We start from the raw sequence: 6,710 nt of genomic DNA, 5'->3' as shown, positions 1-6,710 counted from the left end.
CACACACACACACACACACACACACACACACACACACACACTGCACCAGTGGCTCCCTGAGAGAAAGATACAGCCCTCTACTCTGGTAAAGAGCTCCAGTCTCAGTACCTGGCAGGGGAGATACCATGATCACGAAGGTGGTTTTCCCAGGGTGAGGCTTATCCCTTGCACTCCGGATGTGCTGACCCCTGCAATTTCCCCAAATGTGGGAAACTCGACTGCATAATTTGTGGTAGTGGGGGACTACATTTGCGCTCAAAAAAAAAAAAAAAAGAGCTCCAGTCTCAGAAGTCTGCAGAGATATTTCTACCCTGCCCAGTAGGGATGCTGAGTCAGCATCAACTTGAAGGCAGTGATGGGGAGAGAGCAATAGCTCTACCTTCCATGACCAACTTTTAAGTCCCCAGTTGCTACTCAAGACAGAAGTGTATATAATATTGTCTGTGTAGATCACGTTCAATTCCAATTGACTTTGATGTCTCCTGAAGGTCTGCTCTCCAACCTCCAGGCCCAGTGACTTACTTTCTATGACGGTGGATACTGAGGGAATTATTAGCAATGTCTTTTAAAATATGGTACTGAATTTGAATGTTAATATTTTTACATCCCAACGTATAGCCTTGGGTTGATTCTGACTCATAGAGACCCTACAGGACAGAGTAAAAGTGTTCTGTAAATCTTTATGGAATAGACAGTCACGTCTCTCTCACAAAAAATGAGTGGCCGGTGCGTTAGAACCATTCATTTTGCAGTTAACCACCCGACATATCACATTGTTCCATAATGAGCTATATTTTTAAAACTTCTTTATAAGAATTTCATCAATAAAAGTTTTGTCTACTCTGTATCATTTCCAATCAAAATAGAAACTTTCATAATTATAAAATCTTACTACTGCTATCCCTTTGCAATTATATTTCTAAAAGGAAATAATTATAATCCAGAACTATAGGTGGTTTCCACATTAGTCTGTAGAATAATTTCTGTGCCCTATATATTTGCTCTATTTCACCAGACATTTAGGGCAATATATATATATTTCTCGCTTTCACATCTTGTGAACCCACATGCTGCCATCTGAACATCTTTCTGGCATCACATTTTGAGTTTTTTTTCATTTTGTTTAAAGAAATTATCATAATTATTTTTGTGTGAGCTGCCCTTGAGTGAACATTTCTTATTCAGTGCGGTGTTTTCACACCACCTACTTTAATTTTTGCCATCACATTAAATTGATTTTAAGGTTCACAAGGCCTAGAAGATCTATGATCAGCTATTTGTATTTTAAAAATGCTTATTGAATACCAACTGCATCTAAAGTCACCAAAAATTCATTTGCAGAGTTTCCACGGGAAAAAAACCTTCATTGATGTCCCTTGGACAATTGACAAGGGATGTGAATATTCATGCCTTTAGACAGTGCATTAGAAAGTGACTTATTTCAGGGACATAACAACTCAATGACATGGCATCGATGCTGACTCCCAGCTACCCTTTAGGACAGGGTAGCTCCGCCCCCTTGAGTTTTTGAAACTGTAACTCTTTACAGGAATAGAAAGTCTCTTCTCCCACGGAGCAACTGGTGGGCTCAAATTGCTAACGGTGGGGTTCACAGCCCAATGCAAAACCAGTATGCCTCCTCTCTCTCTCACTGTCACTGAGCTAATTAGGACTTATAGTGACTCTGTAGGACAGAATAGAACTGCTTCTGTGTGTGTCCAAATATGTTGCTCTGACTGGAATGAAAAGTCTCCTCTTCCTCCCCCAGAGCCGCAGGCGATTTGCTGCTGTTGACCTTGGGCTTAGTAGCGGAATGCATAACCACTATGTGACCAGGGCCCCTACTATACCACAGACCAAACCATCGCTCAAGGCACTCAATGACATCTGTCAACGCTGACTCAGAGTGACCCCCTCTGGGTTTCTGAGACTGTAACTGTTAACAGTAGTAGGAAGTCCAGTCTTTTTCCCTAGGAGCTGCTGGTGGTATGGAACTGACGACCATGTGGCTCACAGCCCCACTTGGGCTTCTAATATGCATATAGTGAAGTTAAATTGTAACATCATATTACTTGTATTCTCTTTTGATCCATTTAAATTTTTAAAATTATTTTCTTTTTGATTTGAAGTTTTCCTGTGTTTTATTTTGTGATTGTAGTGTTTGGGGCTAGTGGTGGGGGGTGCCCCATGTTGTATGATTTTCTTTAAATGAAATCCAGGTTAGATAAAACTACAGAGACCATGACTAGAATAATGGTTTCTTAAGGTGTTGGGGAGAAATGGTGAGCTGATAACAATGAGTAGAAAAAGGACAACCATGTTCCAAAATTGATTGTGGTGAATGCACAACTCTTTTTAATATATTCAAACCATTGAATTGTAGGGCCCATGAATTAAAGGTCAATAAAACTGCTTTTTATAAAAAGGTACTATAACTCTTTTTAATATATTCAAACCATTGAATTGCAGGGCCCATGAATTAAAGGTCATAAAAACTGCTTTTTAAAAAAAGGTACTGGGTTAAGCAAAAAAGGTACTGGATTCAGTCTCTCTAAAAAAAATGTATTTCCTAATTTATTTAATCAAAATATGAGAGAAATCAGATTGTTTTTACAAGGTAATGAGTTGCTCATAGTTTAGTGCCATCAGGCTGTAAAAGACCAGGGAGACATTGGCCCGCATGCAGCATAACAGTTGCTCAAACAAACAACAACAACAAACCATTGAAATAAAGCACTTTTTAGTGGTGTGCTTCACAAAATATTAATAAATTATTTGACAAATTAGGTATCTAAGCCCTTTCTATAATGTGTTTTCATTATTTGCTCAGACTCGTGGTTCTCAGCAAAACAGATTTGTTCCCCGGGTGCGTGCGTGTGTGTGTGTGTGTGTGTGTGTGTGTGTGACAAATGACCCAAAGAAGAAATTTTTGAAAGAGCGAGTTGAATTATTTCATATAGAATTAGCCTAAAGAAGAGAGAATAATTATTCTGTGCATGTATTACAAAGTGTACAATATTTATAATACTTCTTCACACTTTTCCCTCTGATTTGTAACAGTTTTATTAAATTAGAATTGCAATCAGTTAAAACCATTAAGCGCAAACCTGGCTGGCTTCTCAAGTATCTAAGGAGACACAGCTGGAATGAAAGCAAATGGAAGGTGTTAATGAGAAGATTCAATTAGCATTTCTCTTTCTAGTACAAGTTTCACAAAGAAAATCCCTTATGATGGAAAATGAGATCTCAATTCAAGAAAAGTATTGCTTCTGTACCATGTAAGGACAAAGTCTTTTAGCATCTTTGCATTTAGCATTGTTGTTCAGACCAACTCTTTGTCTTTAGGGTCAAATTACAAATATGGTAACAAAGAAATTCTAAGCTAAGAGCAACACAATCGCTATATATACATTAGTACACTAACCAATTTAGTGGCAGCTTGATTCTTATAGGAGTCTTTCTCTACTCCTAATAGCATTATAATTGTTATTATAAGATTAGATTTGACACTATGAATCCTAAGAATGAATATAATAAAAACACACCATTTATTATCGTACTAGCAATTATCCTGCTGTGCCTTCATCAACATTTAAAGAGACTGATGAAATGTAGTTAATCAGATCCATTTGAAACATCCTTATTTTGAAAGTTTATTGCCGCTTTTAATGCTCACTTAAGATATACTAAAATTGAGTTGGGCCATTCATAAAGCTGAGATTGTTTTCCAACTTATCTCTTGTGGATGAACAAAGAGCTCCGAAAAGGTTAGCTGATATACTAGAAGAGGCAAGGTCATGTATATACTTCTTCAATTATTTCAATAGCTGAGAATGTTTTAGATTGTTTCAGAATACAGCATTGTAATTATGTGACATGTAGTCAATTAAAATAGTACTTTTAACCATAATTCCTTATATGATGTATTATACTTCTTAACTCGATGCCTGTGGCTATAATCCATATTTGGAAGGAGTTCTCTGTTATATTAATGGACAGTATTAAGTTCTGACATTAGTAGAGGGTGTGAACCACGTCATACTCCTTGATTCCTAGGGGGTATTGTTAGACTCTACTCTGCTAGTGGGTGCAACTTAAGACACTATCCTTCATTTTCATTAATAGAATGGCTATCTGAAAAGCCATACTTCCATCAATGCCATTCTTTTGTGTGTATAAAATCCATCCCTCCAAGGAGAAAGAGCCCAGGTAGTCTGAAGAGCATGCCTCCTGTCTCTGTCTGAAGTGGCTTAGGCAGACGCCGGAAGGACTCGAGACTGGGGCAGCAGACTGTGGGCAGTGCAAGAAGAGCCCCATCGACATTATGGGATTGTGAAGCAGAGGCCAAGGGATTATGTGGCTGGGGATTTATGACCAGAGGTAGTCAGTTGCTGGCTTAGTAGTAGTCTAAGTGTAGACTAAAGACAATATCCTTATTTTTTACTGATCCTGACTTGTGGTAACCTACTAAATTCCTGTAAACACCCTATACTTGTGAGTATTCCTTGTGAGTTCTGAGTGGTGGTTATAAATGAATTATTGAGCCCAGCATAGAAATATAGTCTGTGGGAGAAATGGCTTTGTTAGAATAGAAAAAGAAGGTTGGAGTGTGGATACACATTTTACCCCTACCTGTTGGCAATAGAGAAGCCAGAGGAAGTCAGAACACAATTAAGTCTTCTGTGATGTCCTTTCTTCTCAAGGATGTCCATAGTTTATGATGATCCATGCAGTCTAATGCATTGGCGTAGTCACTGAAACTCAAGTAGACATATTTCTGGTATTATATGCTTTCAGTCAAAATTCATTTGATACCAGCAATGGTATTCCTTGTTCCAAACCCCCTGCTGAAGCTGGCCTGGACCTCTGGCAGCTTCCTCTCAATGTACTGTTGCAACTGTTGTTGGATGATCACTAGCAAAAAATTTACTTGTATGTGATATCATTGATATTATTCTATATATTTTTTATTTCTGTTGGGTCCCCTTTCTTAAGAATGGGTATAGTTTTGTAACTCCTCCAGTCACTTGGTCAAGTAGCTATTTTACAAATTTGATCCTGTTGTGGTAATCTAATAAATTTAATTTTTGTTGTTAGATGCTATCAAATTGATTCTGACTAATAGCAACTCTATTTATAATAGAATGAAACACTGCCCAATCCTTGTCTGCAGCATAGACAAGTGAGTGCTACTAGTGCTTCATCAGTGTGTTGAAATATTTCTATTGGTATTCCATTAATTCCTGAAGCCTTGTTTTAGCTAATGCTATCAATACAGCTTGAGCTTCCTTCCTTCAACATCATTGGGTTTAGCTCATTTTCAACCCCCTGAAATGGTGGAGTGTTGACCAGCTCTTTTTGATACAGCAACTCTGTGTATTCTTTCCATCTGTTGAGTTTAAGATCTGCTGAGTGTTTTCTTCCATTTTGCTTTTCTAATTCTAGGTCTTTTCACATTTCATTAGAATATTTGTCAGTGTCTTCTCAAGTTGTCCTTTGAAATTCTTAACATTTCTTCCATTTGCCTTAGCTATTCTACGATTAAAATCGGGGTTATGGGCCTCTTCTGACATCCATTTGAATTTTCCTTCTTTTCTTGTCTTTTTAATGATCATTTGCTTTCTTCGTGTTCTTGATGTCATTCCACGCACAGCTCAGAAGGGCTTTCCTAACGAACTTTCAATGCATTGACGCTGTTCTTGGGATGTACAGGTGAGTTACACTCAAGTTTTTATTTTGGGTCTCTGGGAATTGTTTTAATTTTCTTCAGTTTCAACCTAAACGTATATATGAGCTATTGCTGGCTTTTTCCGCAGTTGCCTTCTGCTCTGGTTTTAGCTGTTGATATTGAACTTCTCCATTGTCTCTTCCCATAGATGTGGTCAATTCGATTTCTGTGTGTTCCATCTGGGGAAGGCCTTGTGAATAGTCACCTTTTGCAAGGCTGAAACACAAGAGGTTTGCTATGAAAAGGCTTTTGTCGGGCGATCTCCTACTTTGTTTCTAGCACCAAGGCTATATTCTTCAACTACTTTCTCTTTGTCTCCAATTTTTGATTCAAATCACCAGTAATTATGAATGTCGCTTGATTACAAATTTGATTAATTTAAGACTTAAGACATTAAACCATCTTTGATTTCTTCATCACCAGCTTTAGCGTTTGGTGCATAAATTTGAATAAAAATTGTAATGACTGGATTGCCTTGATGGCAGATAGATATAATCCTATCACAGACAGCCTTGAACTTCAAGATAGACCTCAAAATGTCCTTTTTGACTAATATAATGCCATCTCTCTTGATTGTTTCATTCCCAGCATAGTAACCATATGAATGTCTGATTCAAAATAGCCAATACTAATTAATTTCAGCTCACTAATGCCTAGATGTGATTTTCATGCAATTCATTTTAGTTTTGAGGACTTCTAACTTTCTTAGATTCAAAATTCCCTAATAAAATTCATAATTATGAGTATTATCTGTGAGTACCATGTGACCATTGTAATGCATTATGGAAGCTAATTGGAGTGCCATGGGTAGAATGATTGGTGTCAGAGTAGGGAAATTGGGATGGAATTTGGAGACATGTGCGAACACTGCCTCTTTGCAACAGGGAATCCAGAGGTCAGATATGGCCCCACACTCTTCACTACATTATGAGCTCAGCATTTAGAGGGACACTTTCATATCTTAACAATATGCATGCTCAAC

The 6,710-nt window shown here is 37.7% G+C and overlaps 1 non-coding gene across 1 annotated transcript; it reads left to right on the top strand.

Moving 5' to 3' along the window:
* Positions 1 to 100: 100 nt before the first annotated feature.
* LOC115873955 lies at positions 101 to 260 on the top strand. Its single transcript, XR_004048723.1, has one exon. It is a non-coding gene; the product is annotated as a U1 spliceosomal RNA (small nuclear RNA).
* The last annotated feature ends 6,450 nt before the right edge of the window (positions 261 to 6,710 follow it).

Source organism: Echinops telfairi, unplaced genomic scaffold (assembly GCF_000313985.2).
Source record: "Echinops telfairi isolate 266 unplaced genomic scaffold, ASM31398v2 ScPeMD7_7469;HRSCAF=8507_1, whole genome shotgun sequence".
NCBI classification, from domain to species: Eukaryota; Metazoa; Chordata; class Mammalia; order Afrosoricida; family Tenrecidae; genus Echinops; species Echinops telfairi.
This window is presented reverse-complemented; position numbering and strand designations above follow the sequence as displayed.